Source organism: Sebastes umbrosus, chromosome 15, assembly GCF_015220745.1.
Source record: "Sebastes umbrosus isolate fSebUmb1 chromosome 15, fSebUmb1.pri, whole genome shotgun sequence".
NCBI lineage: Eukaryota > Metazoa > Chordata > Actinopteri > Perciformes > Sebastidae > Sebastes > Sebastes umbrosus.
This window is the reverse complement of record NC_051283.1, coordinates 12,453,011-12,479,166: the sequence shown is the minus strand read 5'-3', so window position 1 is coordinate 12,479,166 and position 26,156 is coordinate 12,453,011. Positions and strand designations below refer to the sequence as shown.

Genomic DNA, 26,156 nt, shown 5'->3' with positions numbered 1-26,156 from the left:
TAGAGTACCATAATAGTCACTCAGTCCCTCATTGATGCCTTGTTGACCATCGCAGCTTGTCCCATCATGTACTGGCATGCAAATAAGTGAGACCAGTATTGATAGAACCTTGTCTAATCGTGTGTTATCGTGCAAATTAAGTTCAAAGGAAGTTCAGCCAAACTCTCGCTCCTGAACCCTCTTGCTTCGGTCTTGCAGTACAAGACGCGTGATTGTAGCTTCTGTTCCCCTTGATGACATACAGTAGAACGCCTAAGCCTAAAAATACTGGCTAAAAATACTATATAGGTGCGTAGCGGGGGAGATGGCTTTGTTCTTGCTGCATCTCATACAATAAATCCTCAGAGTATGAATTAAACTGTCAAGACCAAACAATCATTACACACACACACACACACACATGCACGTTGTCATCCAGCTTACAGCCCCAGTCCCAGTCACACACTCCCACACAGTGAGCGAGCTGGCCAGAGCATGTGCTGGACTTTGGATGAAACTCAGTCTCTCCACAGGGACTGGCCTGAACTCCGAAGAGGACAGAATGGCTCCTATACAGCAACACAGCTTACTGGCACATCAACATCACATTCAATGCACACTTGCTTTTTCTACCCTATCAGATGTCTCCAGATTCATAATGTATTACAAAATCCTATAATATTTCAAAGGCAATTAGTTTATTTTGGCTGCACAGCAAACATGTAAATACAGCCCCATATTCAGTTTGCAAAATGCTTTTGTTTTAAGATAAATAAAGTTAAACAAGGAGAAGCGCAAATGACATGAAGATGCTTTGAGTCGCCTTTGCAATAGTCCTTTTTGTCTCATTTTATTTTCATATGTATCACACACAAAGTGCAAAGTTAATTTTGTGTTTTAAAAAAACAATTTCTTGTTTTGTTTGTTTATCTTTTCCCCCTTTCTAGCCCGGTAAGCTAAGACTTCCTTACAGCAAGGTCTAACAAGGACGGATCAATCATTTTATCCAGCAGTGCATTCCACAGGGCATGAGCGGTGGAATTAACTGTCTGGTGGTGAATAAATAGACTGCAAACAGTTTGTGTCCGGTCCACCATCAGACAACAACCACGACCTCTAAGTGCTAGATTTTGGATGCGTGTGTGTGTGTGTGTGTGTGTGTGTCTGTGAGGCTACCCCTCATAAAAAAGGTTACCTTAGCTGTGAAGTTATGAGACAGTAAGCCTTTAGTGATGCTATCTCACAGCTTGGATATGAATTCTGACTATTTGTGCTCAGATTTGGCAGTGTGTGTTCATAGACGGAGCGTTGAGGGGTTTGCAGATGACAGAGAAGTCCAAAACAAAAGCAATGTGCTGCTGTCTCACCAATACACAATGTCAGTACTCATATTTGCACAATGCATTATTGACTGACAGAATACAAATATGATATAAATATCAAATATCAGAAAAACTCTATCATTCATTATTTATATTCTGTGAATTATTCAACATTAGAATGTAAATAAAAGTATAAAACTATGTATTTGTGTGTGTGTAGAGGGATTTTGGAGGTTATGAACTTTCATTAATTCTCGCCGTAAAAAAACTGCAGTCTGCATTTATTAATTTCTTCCTTTAAATACATTTTAATTAAAAAATGTGTCATAAATGTTGTAATTGGCTGAGCCGATCCAACGCTGACTTGTTTTGCATTAATTTTCCAACCTAAAAATATACAAGCACAAAGTAGCTTCGATCCAGAAATTCAGTAACAGCGTTGTTGGCCAACAGCAAAACACATTAGCCAAATCTTTGTTGTCGCACACAACATTTCTCTACTTTTCTTAAGAGGCTCTTAAAGGGTAAATTCAGCAGTGACTCACTTAGGGCAGACAACTGCAGCTGTATGTTGCACTTCTAGCTACATCCCAATCAGAGATTTCACAGCAGGTGTTTTCCATCATCTGTCGAAGGTAGAACACCTGCTCAGACATAAATGATTCTGCCCTATATGACTCAGTGCTGATTTATATGTTAAAGTATGTAAGTAGTACATGGGTGCTCTCCCTCTAGCCTACTCCTACACTCTGATGACAGACTGACTTGTCACTTTCAGGCTCCACTGTGCCATAGCCTTTATTTTGACCAGTCAAGGCCACCTTATTACAGCTTCCCTTCCATCACTACCAGATTAGCATAAACACAAGGACTCTGTCCGATTAACATATGAGCCACAGGGACTCAGGCTTCGGTGCTGCAGCAACAGCCACAGGGGGCCCTGGTGGCATGCAGGTGACTGCTTCACCCCAGTGGTTGTTGCGACTGTTCAACATAGCTCTCGTGTCACAAAAGTTTGAGTTTGAATAACATTTCAGAGATCGAATGGGATGAGGGTCAGCTCGGACAGAAGGTTAGAGCGAAGTACAGGAATAAATAACTTTCTCACAGCAGACGTCTTGACTCGTGCCAGTGACGCGGGGCCCTGATATTGTACATGCTGGTTTACCGGCACGGATTACTGGCAAGCTTAAATGGAACGGAGCCATCATTAATGATATTAGTTACACCTGTGCTTTTCCTGCTATGAGAAGTCAAAATGTCCGCTGCGGGAACGGACTATTTTTGGCTTGGAGAAAGAAAGAAAAAAGAAAAACTGAGAAAGACAACAGATGTGTGAGAAACAGGAGGTGTATGCAAGGTTAGCAACTGTGAGACTGGAGTTGGAGTTGGAGGTGGGAGATGACGTGTAGGACCGGATTGTTTCACAGGAAGCCAGTTTACAAGCTAATTTCAAACCAATAAAAAGCTAAATCATCATCAGACGATAGCCAGTAAGATCCCAGATTGCATTTCATCATTTCATTTAAACAACAAAAAGAAGATCCACTCGATGGCAGTAGGGTACTTTACAACAAGAGCTTGAGTCTCTCAGAGTTTACGAGATACACCTGAATGCACCATACAGTTCATGTTGGCGTCCACACACGTTGCCGTACAAAACGATTTTGAAGACCAAGGTTGAAAAGAACAGCTCGCTGAGCACTGTTTTTTTTTGTTGGGGGGGAGGATTTTCCAGTTCTGTTGTTTCTCCATCATCTCCAACTCCGACAGTGGCCACTCCACCAGTGTTTCGAAAAGTGCAGCTGCAGACTACCGGTAGGCTACGTCGTGTCGACTTTGAAGTGTTTTTCTTTTTCTTTTTATTCAGACGTGCGCAAGTACCCAGGGGGTGGAGACAAAAAAAATACTAGGAGAATCACCGATCCTGCTTTTGACTTTAAAGGTCGAAATTGAAAGTTCTTTTCAATTGATTTGCGATTTAGAATCAAAATTGTGACACCCCTAGTATCTATATAGCCAAAATCAGGAAACCAAGGCAGCGGTGTATAAAAAAACACAACCAGCTTTTTTTTTGCAGTGCATGCTTTAAACTTATTTATCACAATATTCCATTTCTTCCTGTAGGCTAAATCCTAAACAGAGAGAGAGAGTATGAAAAAGGGAGATGGAGAGGAAGAAAGACAAAAACAAACAAACACACACACACACACACACACACACCAAAGAGCTTGAGAGAAATAATGAGAAAACAATTTTAAATATTTTCGAGACGACTTCGCATTACTCTCCATTAATATCCTCCCCTACACACGCTTTCATACATCAGGATTATTTCGCAAATTATTCTACAAGCTTTATAGCCTTTCCCGGGAAAAAAACTTCCTGTTTAACAACAGAGAGGTGGGTTTCTTCCAGGGGGGTCTGTCATCACGTGGACTATTATATCCCAACCCCCCACACCCAAACCCGCAACAGCAGCCCTTGGGTGTTTGTCATGGCAGGTCCATAAGTCAGGAGGATGGGAGACTGTGACATGGCCCATCCCTGGAGGCCTGCATGCTTTAAGCACTTCCACTGCTGAAACGGCAAAGGATGCTCCTCGTCCATCAATGCGCCCCTCTCTACGGCACACACTGGCTAACAGTAGAAGCAAGTGTGAACAAACCACATGCGCACACACATACACGCTGAGAGCAAGGAGCCATGCCATCCATCACACCACCCATCCCTTACATCATCTGCTTACATCCCTTTATTCATTCCCATCTCTCTTCATACCCTCTCATTCCTGGTGACTAGGACGAAGGACAGTGGAGAAGGAGAAGGTGTGATGCGTATCTCCTGTGAGATGACCTTTGACCCTAATAAGACTGATGCTCTCTCATCCTGGGTGTCTTCAAGCCTGTTCCTCAATTTGTCATCCTCTCCTTCCTCAGGAAAAGGGAATTAGTAGTAGTCGTAGTATACCCTTGGATACTGTAAAACCCATTTGTCACAAAATGGTTCTTTAAAACAGCTTATGCTGCAAAATAAAGAGATTGTGAATATATTAGCACTATGTCGTAAGAGGCTTCGTTCAAGGATGTCTTTCTGTTTTTAATCATGTGGACGTAGTTAGTGGACTGCCGTTTTGAAGCCTGGAGTTCAGCATTTTGTCCATCTTGGTTTTTGGCCGTAGACATCTTGATTTTTTGCAACCAGAAGTGACACGAGAGGGTGGAGCTATGTACAACCGAACACTGAAAAGGGCATTTTTAGGCGACCGAGAATGTTATAATTAATTTTCATGAACTGAAAACACATCCTGAAATGGTTAAAGTTGTAAGACGAAAACATGGACAACTCCCAGACTGGCCAACACCGTGGTAGCGATTTGTCAATCACAAGGTAGACACCGCCCTGAAGCATACCCTGCTTTATTGTCTATATTTGACTCTAAATGGGACCATAATTCACTAAAAGAACATCATGCTTGGTTGAAGAAGACTTGAAACTTGCGATTGAGACCATAAACTCATGTTTACAATGTTTACTGAGGTAATAAATCAATGAGAAGTAGGGCCATTTTCTCATAGACTTCTAGACAATCAGATTTCTTTTTTTGCAACCAGAGGAGTCGCCCCCTGCTGGCTATTAGATAGAATGTAAGTTTAAGACACTTCTTCATTGGCTTCACTTTTCAGAACTGGAGGTTGCCGCCTGTTTCTTAATAGATAGATGAATATATTTGTTGCAAATGGTAGACGATGAGATAGTAGAAAGATGGGACAAATGGATTTCCGCTATGTGTTCAAAAGCAGATTTATCATTTATTGTGTCTCTTAAGTTATAAGACTCTAGTGGAAGGAGGAACCAAGTCCCTGAAGGGAAAAGGCAAGAAATGGGAGAATTAAAGTGGCGTGAGAAAGTGTGTGAGATACAGAGAAAAACATGTGGAGATAACAGCTGTGCAGACAACCTGGAGACCTGTCTCAAAACAGTGGAGTTTTTTTTTTTTCTTTTTTTTTTTTTTACAGTTTTTCCTCATTTCTTTAGTCTAACATACATTCCCTAACATTACTGGGTATTTTTTTCTCTCTTCTTATCTGTCATTTTCTTCAATATTCCATCTTTCTTTGAATAAGTAAAACAATTAAGGAGTGGGTAGTGATTAAGACTGACTCTTTTTTAGATTTTGTTTGATTGAGAAAAAGATTCAGATACTGTAGACAGATGGTAAGGAACAAACAGTTGCAAGGATGTTGGGAGAAACAGCACTGTCATCAATAGGAGGGAGCTACATTCTGCAGCACCTGGCTCTAAATTAGTTTCCAGCATAAGAAAGCAGGACACACAAAAGACTAGTTGACCATACAGTGACTCCCATTTTGGTGCGAGTTGCTGGAGTTTAACTTGTTTAAGAAATCCAACTCAGTTCCCTGCTGATTGAATGTTTGCCTTCGACTCTCTGTAGGTATTTATGGGCCCACCTTTGTATTGATCTCGGTACATCCTACATCACTCTTTTCCATCTTTCTTTTGGACTTTCTCTGTCTTCCCATTCCTTTTTCCTGTGCCTCTTCCCGCTATGCATTTGAAAGTGACATTGCGAGATCGATCCCAACGCACAGGTGCATTAGCTCAATAAGCAGTTTCTGCTTTGTCAAGCAGCAATTCAATCAATGCCTCCTGTTCCCTACACATGGGCTGAACAAAAGCTGGCAACTCCCATCACTTCTGGTTAGAGAGGCTGTGGAATGCAGAAATCCACTCTCCTTTAGATCCAAGAAATAAATAGAATCCTACTGTTGAATGTGTGTCGGTGCATTATGTGGATTTATGAGTATCTGCAAACAAACAACTTCACTCAATAGATGAAGGCTAACACGATTAAAGGCCCCCTGTGGAGTTTTCTTGTAAACAAACAAAACTAAATGGGATGAATACAATGTTCAGATATTTTCTTAAAAATTTGAAACATGCATTGTTCGCATCAATGTTTGCTAGCGAGCAGTCTTCTTCTTCCCTGCCTTTGTCGGCGCATTGCTGCACATCTTGGCGCATTACAGCCACCTGTAGATCAGTGGAATAGTGTGACATCGTTGGCAAGAATGTGTATTGCATCACTCTCATGCACGTGCACATCTGTCCTGGTGCTCATGTATGAGACAAACAAAGCGGGGACCCACAAAAACTGCCCCATAGAGCTACTTAAGGTCAAAAACTCCACAGGTTACCTTTAAATGAAGACAGAACAAAGTTTATGGTATTTAACAAACGCATGGATCAATTCTCAGTGCTTTCTGTCAGCATTCTTAAGGGATAGCCAACTGAAACTGTTAGGTATTTCAAATAGAACAGGTTTTCATCTCATATATCTACAGTATATACTATATACTAGGGTTGCACAATGAATGGAATATTAATCACGATCACAATTTTGTCTTCCCACAATTAAATTAACATGATTGACTGTGATAACGGCGTTTAAAATGTATGCTCCGCTCATAGAAAACTCTGCTGCACATGAAATCAAGCGCTTACTAAACTAACAGCCAGCCACCAGGGGGTGATCCAGATGTTTTTGCTTAACTTTTGGGGAGCTTTCATACCGCTGCGTGTGCACCCTACTGTGGCAGCCTGTGAAAAACTTTCCTGAATGTTGCAGCAGCAGTCCAGAGCAGAAGAGTAAAATATATTGTGTGTTACTCGTTTTGCTCTTCAAAATGAAAATGCACTGAATTCAGGTGAAAAAGAACCTTATTTTACGTCTTAGTTTGATGCAAAGATTTGTACATTAGCAGGAATGTAGCACAGCATTGAAATGAAAGTAGTGCTTTAAGTGTTTATTTAAATGTGAAAGAGCAATAAAAATTATTCTGTCCCTAAAATCAATGAATAATCATGTTAAATAATAGTGATTTCAATATTGATCAACATAATCCTGATCATCACTTTGGCCATAATCGCGCTGCCCTTATACTATACTACCAGATCTTGGATAGGTTGGTGTTAAAGATAGAAATTCAATTCCAGATATCAATCAAACCATTTTACTAGTTAAAAGTAAGCTAAATAAAACACTGACTGTTGACTTGTTGACATGTTTGCGCAACATTTAGTATCCTCTGTTATTTTGTGTGTGGTTAAATGAGAAAAAGTATGTGTGCATGGACAATTGTAGTCTTCCTCTGCCTCTTTGTTGTCACAGTGCGTCTGTCCCTGTTTAATCTCTAAGTGACAAAACTATTTTCAGGAGGTCTGGCAGAAAATATTTCAGGCAACAACTCCTTTTAGACGGACGAGGAAGGATAAGAGCTGTACTGCATAGTTTTTGAGACTATAAAAGCCAGAGCCAAGTTATAAGTTAATTACTGTGTTGAGTTCTCTGCAGCACTACTTTCCTGAAATGTTTATTTTCTAAACTAAGATGTTAAGGTAGTGGAAACACACTTAGCCCAACAACCACCTTAGATTTAGATACGCAGGGGAAACCCCTTATCAAAGTTGCTGAGTGTAATCACATCCGAGTGTGTTTATGTGTGTGTGTAAAAGTCCTAAGTGTACCTGTGTGTGTGCGGGTAATAGTTAATGTTGCGCGGCGTGTCACTGCCTGAATGGTTTGGGGGGTTGAGATTTAGCTTTTTGAAAATCCCTGTCTGATTTTGAGCTTAGCTGCGCATAAAGCTTCTCTAACTTGACACAAGAGAAATTGTGGAGTGAGAATGAGGGTGTGAACCTCTTGTACACAGACAATCAGACACACACATGCACAAAGAAAAAATGCACACAAATAGAAATACAGACCGGAATGAACTCTAGATATCCTCATTTCCCACGCACACAACAGCAGGTGCAGTAAAAAAAAAGGGCCAGTTGCTGTGTGGGAGGCGCTGAGGTGTGAAAGAGAGCTCATACAGAATTTATGGCTACCGACAATGTCTGCAAAACGGAATAATGTGCCATTCAGTAGCCATTCACTATATATGAGACTAAACTAAGAGGGATTGGGGAGCATGAGAAGGAAAGCCAGAAGACAGATGAGAGGCAGGTCTGGGGGAGCTGGGAAGAGAGATCAACACATCTGTGTCCAGTCTTGACTCTGGCTGGCTTGAAGCATCTAAATCCCCATGGCTTTGCAGGCTTATCTCTCCACTGGCATTACTCTTTCAAACAGAAATCACAGAAATCCTATGGTCATACCTGCAAGCTGAAGTACACAGGTGCACAGAGACACATAAATCCCAAATCAAGAAGATTACATGTGAACGCAAACTGCGGTGGTTCGCTTAATAGCTGTGAATTTACTACTGGGTGGGTCAGCTGATGGTTTGAGATATTGTACTATTGCAATATGTCGTTGTGATGGTATACTAATGAAGTAGATTCTGCCTTATGCTGGTATGCTGGTACAGTCAGAGGAGTCTATCGAACACTCGGCTATATTAAAGATGAAACAATTTCAGAAAAATAGTGTAGCGAGGTAATTTAAATTTACATAATTTCATATAATAAGGTCATTTAATTGTGCGAAAGGAATGTTGGTATACAAACTTATCCAATTATAGTACAGCAGTGATTTGTAGCTATATGCCAGTTATGTTACATCAGTTCTACGCACTGAGGTTTTTAGGTTTGGGGGGGGGAAAAGAATTGGTATCAATCAGTCAGTGCTTGGTGTCACCTTGGGAATAAGTATTGGAGAAAGAAATTGGATCAGTGCATCCCTAGTCCATTTACCCATTAGAGATTTTTTTATTTGGAAGTGAACATTTTTTCCTTTTAATTTCAAAGTTTTTGGCCAAGAGTGATGCTTAAAGTGGAAATAGGCAGTATATTTTTGGCATCATTGGGCAAAAATTCCATAATAACCTTTCAGCATATTGTAATTCAAGTGCTCTGAGAGAAAACTAGACTTCTGCACCTGCCGATGGCTCTGTTTTCAGGCTTTAAAAAATCTAGCTTGTGACAGGAGACTTTGACCAATTACAGGTCATTTCATTGAGAGAGCGTTCCTTATTGGCTGTGCTCCGGTCTTTGCTCCAATCTCGCTTACTTCAGCTTTAAGGCAAGGTTACCAAAAGCCTTAGCATCAATCCTCTGGGAAAATAAATATACATATCAAAATTCATGGCAATTCGACCAAAAGTTGTCAGCATATTGTGTTCTACACCAAAGCATGATGTAAAGACAGTCAGACCAGCATCCCCATCCTTAAGTCCTGCTGTTGGGACAAAGACTAGAAGCCGTCTACCCCTGCTTTCTTGTTTTTTCTGCATTTTGTCTTGCTTTGCCCTCCCCTCAGCCGATCCTCTCTTCCCCACTCTGCAGGTTGCCTTGGAAACAGTAAAGGCCCACCATAGAGGACTTTGTGGAAGGAGAAGTGTCGATGCGTAAACGTGCAGGTTTGTGGGGAATGTGAGAAAATCAAGCGCACCTCTTTTCTTCGAATGCAGTAAACCTGAAAATACTCAAATATGCGGCCCCCTTGACTATATACTTGTGACTATCCAGGTTGTCTTCCAACCTTTGTTGACGTGTTTATACTGTCATTCCATACGTCACATGACTAGGCTATGAAGCTAAAGCCTTCATCACATACATACAAGAAGAAAAAGGATCCTCCCGAAAATTATAGAGAAGCATTCCTCACTTTATCAAGTCAACAGGTCAAATGCCAATTCAGACTGACATCCCATTAACCATGTCTCCTTCAATTCACTTTAGTTTCCATCTGTTTAGTTATCTGACTTGTGCAGGTAATAGAGCAGCGGTGGCTTGATGAAGCAAAGGTGCATTGGAAAGATTAATCAATACCTTTATTTAACCTTGGCTTTTCCCTTAAATTTCTCACTCTCTCTTTCCAGCGCTCTCTCTCTCTATTCCCTGTCACCTGCTATATGGTGAAAGGCAAGGAAATCCCAGGTTCACCACTCCATAACATATCTTTTTGATCCAGTACCACAGGCGTTGACATCAAAAGAACATATCTGTGAAGTGTTGATACATCTTCTGAGGCTGATATCGACATCTGATAATTTTCTGTTTCCATCGTATTGTGTTTACTGTAGTGTACAAATAGTACATAGGTTTTTTCCAGACATGATTACCAAAATTAAGCAAAAGACAATGTTAGATTCATATTGTTGCTAATTTGACAGATAAGTAAGATAACAAGTAAGTGCTAAGTCATAAAAATGCCAAATCCAGAGCCGGGCCAGCATTTGACAGACAGGTTTGTGTAGCCAAAAATGCAGCTGAAAGTGCAGATTGACTGAAAAGTCTCCCAGAATGCATCATAATAACTTTACTTCTAAATCATATGCTGTAATTTGCTAAACAAATGGCTCCGACTCCACCACCGATGGGGCCAACAACACAACAACCAATGATTTTTTTGACCTGAGGGAAATGCAGGTCAGTGCTCTGTCTGAGGAGCGGCACAATGTCATCTATTTCACTGGTCAGAACTTTATGACCAAAGAATTGTTGATTATAGCACTGTGTAACTACAGAAAACTTCCAAGCATGCACACATGCTGGTGAATCATATTGCAAACAACCAGGTCATTGTCACTGACAGAAGAGACGGTTTATCATCTCTACTTTATACTTTTTTATCATTTGTTGTGACGTATTGTAACTGGCGATGCTAAACTCTGTGATTATTGTTTAGATTTTGATAGCTTAAAGTAATTAATATGACAAATCATTAAGAAAAAAAAATGTTGTTACAAAATAACAGGGCAGAAAAATTATTTATCCTCCCTTCGCCTTTGAAGGAACATCAGAAACCAAATGGGAGAAATCAATATATGATATTTTTTGGTTTCGACGGAATACCTCTCCGGTATTTTTCTGCGTAGATGGGATACTGGGTCCGATAAAGTCAATGAAATTATGCATAAAGCAGTCAGTATTCTATCATAGGCAGAGCAGACAGTCACACTGAGCCAGACAGCAGCATGCTACACACAAGAGCCACAACAACCCGTATTAGCTTTCCTGCTAAAGTGTCTTTCTACTTGCTATTATTGGCTCAGACTGTATGAGTGCTCTGTTCCAAAGATCTAGTAAAGACTGGCACCTCTTCACTACATGCTGTTTGTATATGATCACTAGAAATGTATGAATCAGACAGATCATGTTAAGAATGACTCACATTCTTGACATGACAAAGACCGTCATGGATAAAAAGGTCAAAGGAAGTATCAGTATTACTATAGAGCGATTAGCTTGTGCACAAGTGAAGCCTCTTTGCTCCGTGCAGTTCTGTTTTTGGCTCAACTCTTAACTCACAGACTCTGCCTTTAGTCTGTACGCTCCGCTTCACCAGTTAAATCATCCTGTCATCCTTATTTCTTATGCTCGCAATTTTTTAAGACCAAGTGCCTGATCTGCCTGTATGACAGCTGGCAATGCATTACAGTTTGTTTTTTAATAGAGTAGGAGCTTCAGTTGCCTTTGCTACCGTGCGAGAAAATAATACGAGACGTAAACTAAATTAGCAAAGTATCAGGCCCCTAAGAAGCAATTTGTTGATATTACCATAGTTTCTGAGAGGATTCACAATTTGATGGACTGACTGTACCGGCAATACAAATGGTTTGACCGGTTCAATTTCGATTTTCTGTTCCATGTCTAAAGCAGCCTCTCTCGTCGACCCCGCAATCATCATCAAGTGCACCACATTTAGATCCTTTGTAATATTATAATTAGTTATTTGGCCAATTACTGAACTGCAGTTAGACGGGATGAATCATGCAATCATAAAATCCATTAAATTGCTGTATTCTGGTACAAGGCTATCGCTCTGGTGCATTATAGCTTTCTTCACTTCTGACTCACTATTGTCATCACAATATGATAATCCATCAGAACATGCCATCTTCTCCTCTATTTAACGACTTATCTTCTTTACCCAGCAGGATTTGTGACCTTATTTTATATCATACTTCATTTCAGGCATTTTCTATAAGATGCACACTACATAATTGTCTTATCTAGATGCTCTGTAGTGCGTCTTTTCTTCTTCTATACCCCCCTCCAGCCCAAAAAGAATCAGGGGGACTTCATGTAAAAGGAGAAGTTGCATGGTATTAGGCTACCGCTTCCTTGTTTCCTACAAATCCCACCCTGTATTCCCCAAGCTAGTCTCTTCTTTTGATTCCAGACCTATTGTAGGGGAATAGTTCCCTGGGGATGTGTTCATCCTATAGTCAATGTTTGCTTCATCCTTTATGTTTCCTTTCAACTTAAGGATCATAAAGAAAGTAGGGTAGGGTGATATATCCTATATGTCTTGCGTCTTTTTCTACGCTGGATGTAGTAAATGACTATATCATGAACATCCAGTACAAATTGTCAAATAGGCTATTTTTCGTTAAGCCGCCAACATGGGACGCGCTTTGGCGTTTCGCTTCTCTCGCTCCCTCTATGGCTCTCTCCCATTGACGGTATATATAGATGGACGACATGCCATCTTTGGGAGAAGCGTTATTTGACGTGTACTTAAAAGAATGATCAAATAGCTCCCGGTGGTTATCAAATAGTATTTTTTACTTGAAATGCCCATCCCTATTTTAAAAAGAATGAATAGACTTGCAAAAAAAAAAAAAAAAAAAACTGATATAATCCATACACATACCATTCTGTAAAGAAAGCTCAGTGCTGCTGCTAAATCAAGTGGCATCTGGAGGTGATCCAAGTAAAGCCCATAAATAAACCATGTGATTTGTCAGTCAAAACACATTCAGGAGCTACACAACCGTGCATGCGGAGTATAAAGGAAACGAAGCAGAATTCTACTCTCAGTTCACACACAAAAGATGCCAATTTTACTCCCCACCCACTCTCGCAAAGATGGCTCGCCCCAAAAATACCCTCCCTTTGACAGAACACCTCGGCTTGTTCCCAGTCTTTGCCTCATTACACTGAGTAGCAACTGTGAATTAAGGCCTCAAATAGAGCACGTAGCAATGCCAAATGATGGGTAAGAGACAAACACAAAACAAACAGGTGTGCCTTCACTTTACGCTTCAGCGACGGCGCATTTTGCACCCGTGAGCTTGTCAGGCACACACAGTGGAAGGCAGCGAGACACACGGAGAGGGACAAACATCAACACGAGGATAAATACAAATCAGCTAAAAAGCCCGGTTTCTGTGCGACTCTTGAAGATATTTGTCTACTTCCAAGCAGTCAGAGGAGGAAGGTTTATTTCTCTGTGACACCTCCCGGTTGTCTCTCTTCCCTCCAGTAAATCAACCTTAAGTGGCCCGGGCTGTTTCTCCGCTGTCGGTGTCAAAACAGTGGAAATCCAACTGAGAACAACAAACATTGATTCTCTATCGCCTAAGTGAAGAAGAAGCAGAACAAACACAGCTGACCCATGTGATTGTGTTGAGGGAATTATATTACGCAGTGCTTGTGTGTGTATATGTAAGTCTGTATGATTGGCCACATTGTTTTTCCTTGGCTTACGCAATCTGTTTGTGCCATTTGTAAAGATTCAGCACTGCAATTTATCACAGTATAGACTGAATTACTCCCAATCCGTTACAGAACAATCAGCAATCCTATATGTAGTCAGTAACCATGACGTTAAACATACGTGTACATTAACAGCCACGGTAATTCAATTACAGATTTAAAAAAATGTCGTTAAAAAATCTCTACAAAGACTCAGTCAACTTCCCAGAACAAATGTGCAAGACCTTAAATTTGACCTTTAACATTTAGGTGGGCTAACAAGTGAATACTCAACAGTCGATAAGGTCTGAAAAGGGATGAGTGGAGGGAATTGATAATGGCTGATCGATAGGTCTGGCCTGATGAATGGCTGCACATTAGAGCAGCCTAGTAAACGGAAAAATGATTAAACACAGCAGCCAAGAGGGAGCCGCTTGGTTTGATATCAATTAAAGCAATGAAAAAGAATGCACTGGTTACTGTTCATAACCGCCGCCGGGTATTTCATCATGGATGGTAACATGCATGCAAGGCAATCTTAATGATGTATTAGATTACACAAGTGCTTAATGATAAATGTGGGTTTATTAAAGTTGCCTATACTTGAGTCTTCAGTAAATACGTTGTTAAAAGTTTAATTCCAATCAAACTAATTGGAAAGAAGCAATGGAGGGGAACCAGAAGACTGCACCAAATACCAAACACACACAATATGATTGCATACTGCCTTCCTGAATAACTTTTAAACTCACAACAGCTGAACATTTTCTGGATCAATAAAATGTCACACCAATTTACCTGCGAGAGAAAGAGAGTAAATACGCCAATAAATACCATACTGTCACAAACAATAGACGAGAAGTCTGATATGGTATTGCCTGGAATTTTCTTGTGCGTCTCCATAGTCACGGCATATCCGCAGACCTCCTCTTCCTCCCACCTGCTGAGAGTCTCCGTCATACCGAGCTAACGCAGAACCCCCACTAAGCGATCAATACAGATACCTCCTTTAATAGTTTTATACTCTCTCACCCTGTGATGAGTGACTGAACATGACATGAAAACATGACAATCCCAGCACATCTCACCCTTCCTCACACCCTCAAAGGCTCCCTTTCCTGTCAGTCTGACCTTCAATTACCTCAGCATAAGTGGACACTAATTCGCTTCAAGTTTTCTCAACCATATTGCATACACCTATAGCACATTCTCTTGGCAGTGAAAAAGACAAAGCACGTTAAGTCACGGAGCTTTCCTTCAGGCACTGGAAAGTGTTCTACTTTGCGCTGCTTGCATGTTGTTATAAAAAAGCTCCATTTACAAAAGGAGATTCATCACCTCGGTCTCAAGTGCAGATACACATTTGCACATAACTGCATACACGTACGCACTCATACGCATATTCAGAAGCACGTTCCTAACTCATCCCAGCTCAGAAACAATGACACCCTAATCCGAGGCACAATACGGGCACTAATCCACACAAAACAAGGATTGTACAGAGAGACAAACGTGGGAGTGAGGGAGAGAAAGAGCTAGCGCGCTAACAAGTAAAGGAGGCTAATCCTGATGAGAGATAGAGGCCGGGAGAGAAGGATAAAAATGACTGTTAGGGGAGGGCGAGAGAGATGGAGCAGAGAGAAAGTGGGAGAACGGAAGTATGAGAAAGGGAGAGGAGTAGAAGGAAGGTTCGGACATAATGGTCTAGACATCAGAGTACATTTAATTTTGTTGTTTGTTCCGTTCTCAGAGGAACGTTAATATGCAACAGCTGATAAAATCCACCAATGGCAGTTGTCATTTTAACATCAATGGTTGCTGGCTCAAACTGAGAAACATGTGGATTGCTGATTTCCAATATAAGACTGGAGAGTCAACCCAAAAAGACTATATGATTATTATTATGGTCAAACTAGTCAACACCCAGTCATAGCTCCACTTACTGTTATTAAAGTCCAGATGAAATTAAAAAAAAAATGCTGTTTCAAACCGTTTAGATCACCTTCCTGGTCAAATTGTGCACCTATATAACAATATACACAAATAAAATTATATTTCTTCATATTTTGGTGTCAAAATCCAATCATCTTTTCTTCCTGTACAACAAAATATGATGTCTTCTTCTTACGTAAGCTATTACCAACCAATTTCCACCAATAATATCATGACATCCATCCCATCAATCAAATCTGCAACTTTACCGACAAGGGAGAAGCTAAAGACGATCCGACATCTGTTTCACTGGGACTTTAAAGTTACTGTGCACATCGTACAAACAAAGAACTGGATTTATCCTAACCCCCCTTATTGAAAAAGGGGGTACAGCTGCGAAAGGTGAACTGTCACCTGCTCGCTATTGAGGGTTATCCAAGGCTGGAATTAATTACATCAAAGTCTACGATCCCGAGGATTGAGTAGATGACATTTACAAGAGGCCAACCAAGGTGCTTAATTACACACTTTTTAAGTGGCAGAATTAGTGTGCCAGACTGGTACCGCACATAAACAGTGGAGGAATAACAACACTAGCAACCTTTTGGAGAAGTCAAACCAAACAGGTAAAGGGGATGAAGTTTTTTGGGTGACATTTTATGCGGTCAAAACCCCAATAACAAAGTGCTATGTCAGAGGAGAGCAGTTTTGGGTTCCTTGTGCATTTTAGGGAGATGAGCTCACTTACTAAAAAATGCATGGCTGTGGAGAAGGATGAGCGCCGTGCATGAGTAACGGTGCGAGCAAATGTGCCGTGTGGCGCTCCTTGTGTTCCTCTGTCCTGCTTTTTCACAAGAAGATTCCCTCATAGCTTAATCCATTGCCTCACAGCTGTGAGTCATCCTTGTCTTTCTATCTGTCACACTTCTTTTTTTATTTTTATTTTTGTCTTCCCCCTTTCCATACGATCTACCTTTCGATCCCCCTCTCAGTCCTTTCTATGGTTAACCCCTCTCCACCAGTTGATGTCTCTTTTCCTGTGTCTCCCCCTTGTCTTCCTCACAATCTCCCTCTCTCTTTGTTAGGATGCAGTGAGGGTAGGCCCTGTCAGTGTGTAGTCTGTCAGTGTGGAAACAGTAGGGAGCACAGAAGAGAGCCTTTCACAGAAGCCAGAATTCAGACAGACATGAGAGAAACACCTCAATGTTCACTCTTCCTGACTGCAGAACAGACAACCTTGTATATATGTGCACAGTATAGAAATGTACACAACCAAGCATCCTCTCACACACACACACACACACACACACACACACACAAACAGATATGCAACACTGTCAACACACCCCGCCCACTGCCCTAGTATTCGCCTCAGTCTGTCTGTCACGTTGTGCCATTGTCACACTGCTCACACCTTAGCGTCTCCCCCACAGTGGGACAGGCTCCCTTTGCTGCGATCCACCAACATGTGTTCGGCTCGATACAAAGTCACACACATATGCACTCTCATATAGGCGCACACACACAAACATATGCTGCTTGCTCCATGGCACTCGGTCAAACATCCCCATACCACAGGGTCACATTTCCCGAGGGACTGCATTGATTAACCAGTGGACTAGTAGCAGCAGGACGCCACCGGGGAGCGGACGGAGAGCTCTACTCTGCTGGCACAGCCCTGACAGGCCTGGCTCCTTCTGCTGTCCGGCTATAGATTTGGGTTGATTTCCGTTTTTTTTTGCCGGATCCGGTTTGATTTTATGCAAACCGGTTGAACTGGCATGTGTTATTATGACACTTTCTGGCAAATTAGATGTACTTTACACCAGCAACCTGTGCTGATGCCGTCACAGCGCTAAATTCTGCTTGTATTTTAGTTTGGTTATAGACGGACTAAGTAGTGTTTGACTGGCCGTGCGCAATTTACTGCCGAGTCAAGCCCGGCAACGTGAGGGAGATCGCATGGCGCACACTGTGTATGTTAACTAGAAAGTACTTTTTATTGGGGTGACGAGACAAGACGAGTTTCTGCCAGCCAGTGTATTGCAGGCCCAGCAGCCCGTAAAGTTAGCGAGTGGGCGGTCGAGAGAGAGAGATAGAGTGAGAGAAAGACAGAGACTGAGAGCGAGCATGTCACGGACCGACGGTGAGTATGAAGTTATCAGTAATGTTACAGCTGTGAAAGAAGCAGTGCAGTATGTGTACAGTTTAGGCTGTCCGGGAATAAATGCAATAACTCCTCAAGACCCGAGCCAAGATCCCGTGTCTTGCTTGCCACCTGCTAATTGAAGTGAAGGTGGTTAGCCCTGAAGATAGCAACAGCAACGGCCCAGGCTCACTTAAGATGGGCTGACCTTTAAGACAGACCGGCTATACTCATTTTAGTTCTGGTGGAGCGGCTGCCGAGTCAAGTTGACACCTAGTGGTAAAATTTGGTATACCGGTTCAGTCTAGCACTCCGCTCACCCGGAACTGGATCCCCGTAAGGGTGACGGACTGCTGCACACATTACGCACACAAGGTCCATCAAGAGCCTGCTGTGATTGTTTTTAAGAAATCTTGTAAGCTATTGTTTTACTGCTTCATTTTTTGTTGAACATAAGAAAGTAGAGAGAGTCTCTCTCTAAAAAAAGGCATATTTGCATCACCTGCTGTTTCAAGAACAGCTCACAGAGGAGAGTATAAAAATGCTTACTTTTGTACACAGTCTCATCCCCTAGTGAGAGAAAATACATATGTAGTTGCCCACGCAGGCAGTTACAGAGAACTGGTGTTATAGATGGACAAATGCACACTCTTCTTGTGCTGCTCTCACCCACAGCCACAGGTTCACGGGGAAGGATGACCTTTCCGGACACGCTCCACTGCGCCGCGGATGCATCATGCTATGTTTGAGTGTGTACTCCTGTGCCCACTTGTGTGAATGGGTGCGCTTGAATCAGTCTCCTGTACAGATGTGTCTGTGTGCACCGATGGTGTGGGAGTGTTGTTTTCCACTCCTTATCTGGAGAGCAAAACAACAACTTGTCCTGACCGCAGACTAGACCCCGTCTTGCCGCCCATCCACCCAGAAAACAAATAGAGGGCACGAAGGAATGAGGGTAGAGACCCAAAAAAATGAGTCTCGCAGTGCTGTGCAAAGCAGACGCGCCTGGCAATGACTTGCGGGGCAATGGGATCTGTCAAGAGCTCTCTTAGCTCTTGTCAGTTCTATAAAAAGAGAGAAATAGAATAAAGAAAATGTGAAAAATAATCCCAAAAAGGCTCAGATGTGGGATTCGGCATCAAATATTAACATAATGTGAAGCAGGGAAAGAGACGGCTGGAAGGATTTCAACAACTACATCACTCTCTTAACCCCAACTGCACCAGTCATTTTCAGTTAAGAACAATATAATGCATGATTACACTTGCACTAAGTCTAAAGAGCTGGTGTTTTAACTTCACTCGCCACAGTGTCAAGTGTACAAATAATTAAAATTCTTCAGAAAAAACATTTAACTGTCTCTCTAGAGAATGTGACATACAGAGAAACAGAACCAGAAAATATTATTTTATCCCCTCATAATTACCCTAAATTATTGAAAAGGGGCAATTCACTGATTTAGTGGTAAAGATGAATCACAAGGCTTAAAATACTAACGCACCATGGGTTAGTTGCACAAAATTCATTCACATTCCTTCAGTGTTGTCTGAATGTTTTTCTGGTGCATTGGGATATTGATGTAGATCGTCTGTTTGTGAAAGTCAGCGTGCATGCCAGACACAGTCGTATGTGTGTGTTTATGTAAGAGTGTGTGAGCCGAAACGGTCTTCATTAGGCTGACGGAGAACTGCCGCACAACAATCAGCCATTAATTAAGTGTCAGAAGCATTTAACGGTCAGACGTGCTGGCGGCCGATTCCCATGCCAGACACTAATAACAGTTACAATCTGCCAGAGAGGAAGCTCTGCTTACCCGGACATGCCAGACAGCCCACATTCTCCAAGAGAATTAGTAAATACATTCAGTAAAATTACAGCCATAATAGCTGTGCTTCCATTTAACATTAACTAAGTCCAAGGCTCTTGAACCCCACTCTCGTAAGAAAGCACTTGTTCCTGGCTTCTTGCACTCGCAGTATCTCTGCCTGTCACTGTGGTGTTCTCCCTGGAGGCAAAAGCTGCACCACGTGAAAAAATAAATCCAATATACATAAAGGAAACCAGTTGTTGCTAGGAGCAGGTGCTGAATTATGCAGCAACTTCATTGGATCTGCATTCTCTATGAAACAAAATTAGAAAAGCAGTCTGCTGTTGTGACGGCAGGTGTGTAATTAACAGTCCCACCAGAAACGCCAGGTTTTTTTTGTGTCTATTGTTTTCCAAAAATGACTGCATTTGCTTTGGCTGAGATGCACTTTGCAAACACTTACAGCAAATGCAGTATAATTATAGCAAATGCAGTAGCAAAGTTCAAAAGTTTTACTGAAGCAGGTGTTTTATAGATAACCGTAACAACATGCAGCAAAAGCTCGGGAAAAAAAAAAAATAATACTGGCGTCAGGTTTAATTTTGCTTATGGAAGAAATTGCAAACCAAATACCAGAGACCAACTCGTGATAGGATCACACCAGCCGTGACGCCAAATCAGGCCAGGGGTGTAAAATGGGGCGACCAATGGCCCCTTCCTTAATTCCTACCCCCCTATTTCCAGCACCCTTGCTCGGACGACAACCATCTTTGTACTCTGCCTTCATTTTGATCTCAACTACACACCTGTAAAGCTTTATGACTGCATCTTGTACTGTTGTGAGAATATCGCGCACACACAAACAAGCGGCTGGCAACTGTTTTGTCAGAAGGCTTAATAGAAGGCGTGCAAGGTTGCGCTGTTGAATACAATCTATTGGGAGTTAATGAAAACATTTCAGGGCCTGGGTTTTGTCTTGTATAAAGCAGAAAAATACAGAATCAAGATGTTCCGGAACTGGTTGGTCACTGAGGACATGCAAATACACACCGTTTTGTTTGCAGAAAGTCTAGGTGAGGTTTTCACCCATATGGTTTCATGGAAAACACAGCGGTGAGTCACTACTTGTGGGAGAACAGACATCAGTAAGCAAAAACTGAATCTTAATAGGCCTGCGAACACACAAAACTGGAAAACTGGACTGTGGCCAAGTCTGGAGGCTACATGGCCCTAATCTCTTACAGTAGCTTTCAAACACTCACATGGTTGACATTTACAATACAACATAGAAAGGTTGGGGGGACTTGATGACCATTACTCATTCATGTTCTGCCATTCAGTATTACTTAGTGAAAAAACACTTAGCATAAGAGAGATTTGATTTGTTACTGTCCTCAGCAGTTTGAGAGAGGATGCTATACGAATGGACGAAGCAGGGACAAAATTACTAGTTTAGGTTTAGCCGTTGTAATATACAAGAAGTATACATTCAGTTATCCCTGGAAAAGTGGATTTAAGAATCAGATATTTGTTTTGAGATTCATTTTATGACAATGCTGATATGAAAAATATTTTTTTTCCTACGTACGCCTTTTATGTATCCCTTTCAGACTCTCAACATAATTAGAGGTTTGAAGAGTTGACATGACAGCACAACATGGCATTATCCCATGCCTTCCTAAAAACATGTAAGTTATTATTGCTGTTATTTTTTTTTCTATCCCAACATCATTAAGACTCAAACTTCCAAGTTAATGGGATAAAGCAATCCTCTGTAGTGATTTTAATAATCAACCGTTTAACTAACATTAATATTTTTTACCAATTAATGCTATTAAATGGTTAAAAACATTTTTTTTTTTAATTAAATAGCTAAGCTCAGAGGAGCAGCTTGTCACTTAAAGGATAATAGCTTTCCACCTTAACAGCCCACCTTAAGTGAGTCTAAGCCAGTGTTGCAAGATACAGAAACCTGGTTGGGGTCTTGAGGAGTTTTAGCATTTATTCACAGATGAATAAACTGTACACACACTGCACTGCTACGTTCACAGCTATAACACCACCGACAACCCCACACTCACCGCCGCCACACACGCAGCTTGTCGGACACTCGCTAACATTACGCTGGGCTGACAGAGTATGGCAGGCAGACACACAGCTGACAACCTCAAAGTTAAACTAAATGATGCACTGTAGACTTTTACTGGGAAAGTGACTGCATGTGTCCTCGACAATGCACGCATGCATCGTGGCTGCTACAGAAACTCTCCCGGTTGAGTTAACTAGGGACTCGGTTGTCTGTTTTGCGCATACACTGCAGCTGGCGATAAATGATGGATTTAACCTGTTTGTGCATCGGTTTACCGTTGCAGCTGGGCGGCTTGTTTGGCACTAAAACCACAGTGCATGAAACACACTAATCTTGTCAGTTAACGATTGATAATCGATTAACGAGGGTCAGTTATCGGTTAGAATAAACCTCAGTCTGCAAATATTGCTCCAATGTGTGACAAACAGAAAGAAAGAGAAAGGAAGAAAAACTGGCTAGCATGCAAACGTAGAGGCATCAGCCTCCTCGTCTTCACAGCTGAGGAAAGATTGCTGTGCATAGGTGCATGCATACACTTAATCACACACACATACACACACTAAATGAAATGCATTCATAACCTGCCCAGCCCAGAGAGCAGTCAAGGTAGTTAGACCGGAAAGCGGTACAGTCAGCAGACAGCAGTGTTTGAGCTGCTAAAGATATCAAAGCATGTCGGTGATGCCTTTTGAACATATTTATTCTATTATAGATGATATTCCGCAGCATCTATTCCACAATATTTGTAGTGCATCTTGACAAACACCATGCCTAATGCGGCTGCCAGCAGCTTGAAGCCCTGATGTTGACATTTAAATTGGCCGTGGCTTTCTCCGATCCCTGACCTTCTCCCAGAGCACACTCACATACCGTACACCATATTAAGGGAATTTATTTACCATGTATACTGTACTAGTGAAAACTACACTAAAATAATAACAAGGTACACCTCTTTCGATGTATTCATGTTTTGTATATATATAGTCACAGCTCTGTTTACACAAATTCCAGCACTTAACAGTAATAAAGCAATGTTTAAAATAACGGTTATAATTTACAGTTTCAAACCATTAAACCCAACATCAGCGAGCTCTTGTGAGCTATTCAAGGCAAACTGAAGCTAAGTGTAACACAAACCATCAGAGAGGCTGCATTGAGTATAGGACGGCTTTCTGTATAAAAGATAAGCTTAACACCATAAAATACACTGAATGCACCAAATATAACCCATCACACAATGCACCCTAAGGAAGCATGAGGCCTATTGCGTTGACATTTGAATTAGAAGTTGGTTTATCTTAAATATAAGTTGAATCTTTTAGTTGAAACATGGTTTAGCTGCAGTACTGTATAAGCATCAAATTAATTATCTCCTTGTATCCTTGTTTAAAATGTGTATTTCAAAACATTAACATATCATATTTCCCATTGCTGCTACTGTAATGTAAGTGTGACAAAACACTGTGTAATTACACATTTAAAATGAGCGAGAGAAAGGTTTATTTCTTGTGGTTATGGTTTATATATTTCATGGCAGCAATGTATTAGCCCCTTAGTTCCTAACTTGTTTCAAAACTCCAATTACTCCAGCACGTACAATTGAATACTTCTTTAATACTTAACCGTAAACTTCCCAATAAAGCACATTTAAAAAAAAAGCTTTGATTATGTGTTTCTTTGATTCATCTACATAAGGGCCACCTCATCTTCAGTTTAGCTGTATAATATCAATAACATCACAGTAACATAACAATTAGGGTTGTGCACCGTTCACATTTGAACCGACACTGGTACCAGTACCTGGAATTCGGTAGCAGTACACAACGGTACCATTTTTCTGTACTTTACTCTCCCAGTAATAATAAAAATGTAATTCCAGTTGTAAAATAAGTCCTAATTTCTCAATTTCAACACTGTTATTTATTTTTTTTGAACATTTTATTACAAATACTGCAGCAAGCGTTGTCAGCGTCGAGTTTTGAAAAGTGTAAAGTTAACCACACTTGTGACGGCTTTCGGCTCGCCACTCACTGTGACTCTCTCTCGCTCTCTTTTTCTGCCACGAAGCTCTGCTGTGGCTCATACTCTTTCAAATAGTTGAGCTCTCAGGTACCTCACGATTGATTTAACGTGAATCGGTACTCATTAGTACCGTCGTAATTTGGACGGTACCCTTAAAAGTACCATGTTCGGTACCCAACCTTAATAACAATAACCTGCAACTGTGTGCTAAACCTTTAAAAAGCACCAATCTCACCAAACTAATGCTTACGAATAGATCAAGAGTTCCATGGAGCGATGCATGCATCCATTCCATGAAGACTGTATGTGGAATGGCTTCTTGACATGAAGTGTGTGTGCAAATTACTAAAAACAAGCCACAGCTGAACTAATAACCTTTTTGACTTATGATACAGTTAGTTGTTTACATGTATTTCAGGAATCTTCGTTATGTTTGTTTTTGTTTTGCTTCTTGCACAATGATTATGTTTCCATGCTGGAGGCTATACTGGTCCCTTTTAATCAAAAAGTGGACTGTGCTGTTTGTAGCCAAAAAGGAATCTCTAAATAGCAGACTGCGAGAAGGCAGTATACATCGATAGAGAAAAAGACAGGAATATAATATGGCTGCTGAATGATGCTGAATATGTATTCAAAATCATTCAAACAATCCATGTAAATTGCTCTTTGGCAAACAATTACTGTTGTGCATCTACCTTAATCAAAGCCAATTTTACCAGAGCGAGCAGCAACAACATCCGTGGAAAGTATCCCTCAGGAGCTCAGCAGGTTATAAAACCCCCTCAACCCCTCCTTTTAAATTACAGACACAAACACACAAACAGGGCCATAATATCCCCCTGAGTAAAAAGTGTATTAGTCCCTGTCGAGGGGAAATAGAACATTAGGATTGTGGGATTTAATCCAGGTCCATACTCTTCTTGCGCCTCCGTCATCACACTTTCATTTGGCCGACTCCCTGACTTAAAGGGACGAGCCCCATTTTTCAATTAGGCACTAGACTCACTCATGCTTCACTGCTTTCTCATCACCCTCATCTACTCGGCCCCCACCTTCCTCTCTTATGCTAATAGGAAGGAGGGTGGTGCTGGTCGAGGGGGAGTAGATAGAGACACTATTGTAGATCAGCTCTGATGGATGCAGTAGAGGGCTGTGTTGCTGCTGCTCCTTTACTCGCTTTCAGAAAAAAAATGTGATTGCATATGGTGAATTATTGTTACACTAAATCCCTCATATATCCATTGATTGACTGATTTACAATGTATTTAGATTTCCCTTTTTTGAAGCCTCCCTCTTCATAATGCAATACTACCAATATGTTGTTTAAATGCATTCATAATTCACCAACGCAGATCTTAAGTAAGTAATGAATCTAAAGTCGGAGATATGAGTACACGCAAAACTGGTTTAAAAAAAAAAAACGTATACTAAATGAAATTCATGAAATATTCTGTGCATGCCATTTTTTCCCCCTATTTCAGACACCTGCAGTGACTTAATGCTGAGGAGGCAGGCTGCTTGAGTCGTGCGGCAGGACTGGCTGTGGGTTTGTTTTTTTTTCGGCTGACCCAGTTGGGAGGCACATTGAATATGCAACTAAGACACAGACGGGAGAGAAAACTTGGCGACACATGACTGGATAATCATCACGGTGTTTTAATATTCAAGAGAGAGGAGCGATAACATTAGGGAAGAGGCTACAAAATATGGGGGACCATTGAGGTTGAGATTCGCGGTAGAGCAGACAAAAGGGGGAGAAGAAGAGTATAAGAAAGGAGAGAAGAAAGAAGATGGAGCGAAAAACAGGCAACGATGGAGCGCAAGGAATGCAGTAAGACACAAAGAGATACGAGTTCTCTTCTATTCCCGGTGGATATTTTCAGAAGCTCTGCAAATGTTTCTAATTCTCTTTGCCTCCTTTAGCCTCCTCTTCTACAGCTACAGATTAAACATGAAGAAAGAGTTCGCAAAAAGAGATGGAGAAGAGAAAGAGAAGAATAAGACGGGAAAAAAAAGGGAGTCTGGTGGTTGCCATGGTGATGAGAGGGGAGAGATTCCAGAGTGGTCTCAGCCATTACGCAGTGTGTTGGGGAGATGGACTGTGCAGCACTTAGGCTTATTGCAGTGTGGGCTGAAACAGAACAGATATCTAATATAGACGAGATGGGCTCGCACCAAAATGGTGGATGGTAAGCACAGTCCTAATAAAAAGAGGCTGTGGAATACAGGAGGTTTCACTGCCAAGAGCTGCGCTGAGAAAAGCCAATCAGGCTAAGAAAAAAAGACATTTATCCCATTTGAGAAAATGGGAGGACAACCAGAGGGAGTAAAAGCCTGACACACATACCCAGTGACGTATACATAGAGACGTAGCAAAGGCACACAGACCAATGTATGCATACACAT

The 26,156-nt window shown here is 41.3% G+C and overlaps 1 protein-coding gene and 1 long non-coding RNA gene across 2 annotated transcripts in view; one reads left to right on the top strand and one right to left on the bottom strand.

Annotated features, from left to right (window-relative positions):
* csmd2 (CUB and Sushi multiple domains 2) overlaps positions 1 to 26,156 on the bottom strand; it is a 286,853-nt gene that overhangs the window by 206,790 nt on the left and 53,907 nt on the right. The gene's annotated exons all lie outside the window — the stretch shown is intronic.
* On the top strand, positions 24,795 to 26,013 carry LOC119502885. Its single transcript, XR_005210196.1, has 2 exons — positions 24,795 to 25,581; positions 25,674 to 26,013. It is a non-coding gene; the product is annotated as an uncharacterized LOC119502885 (long non-coding RNA).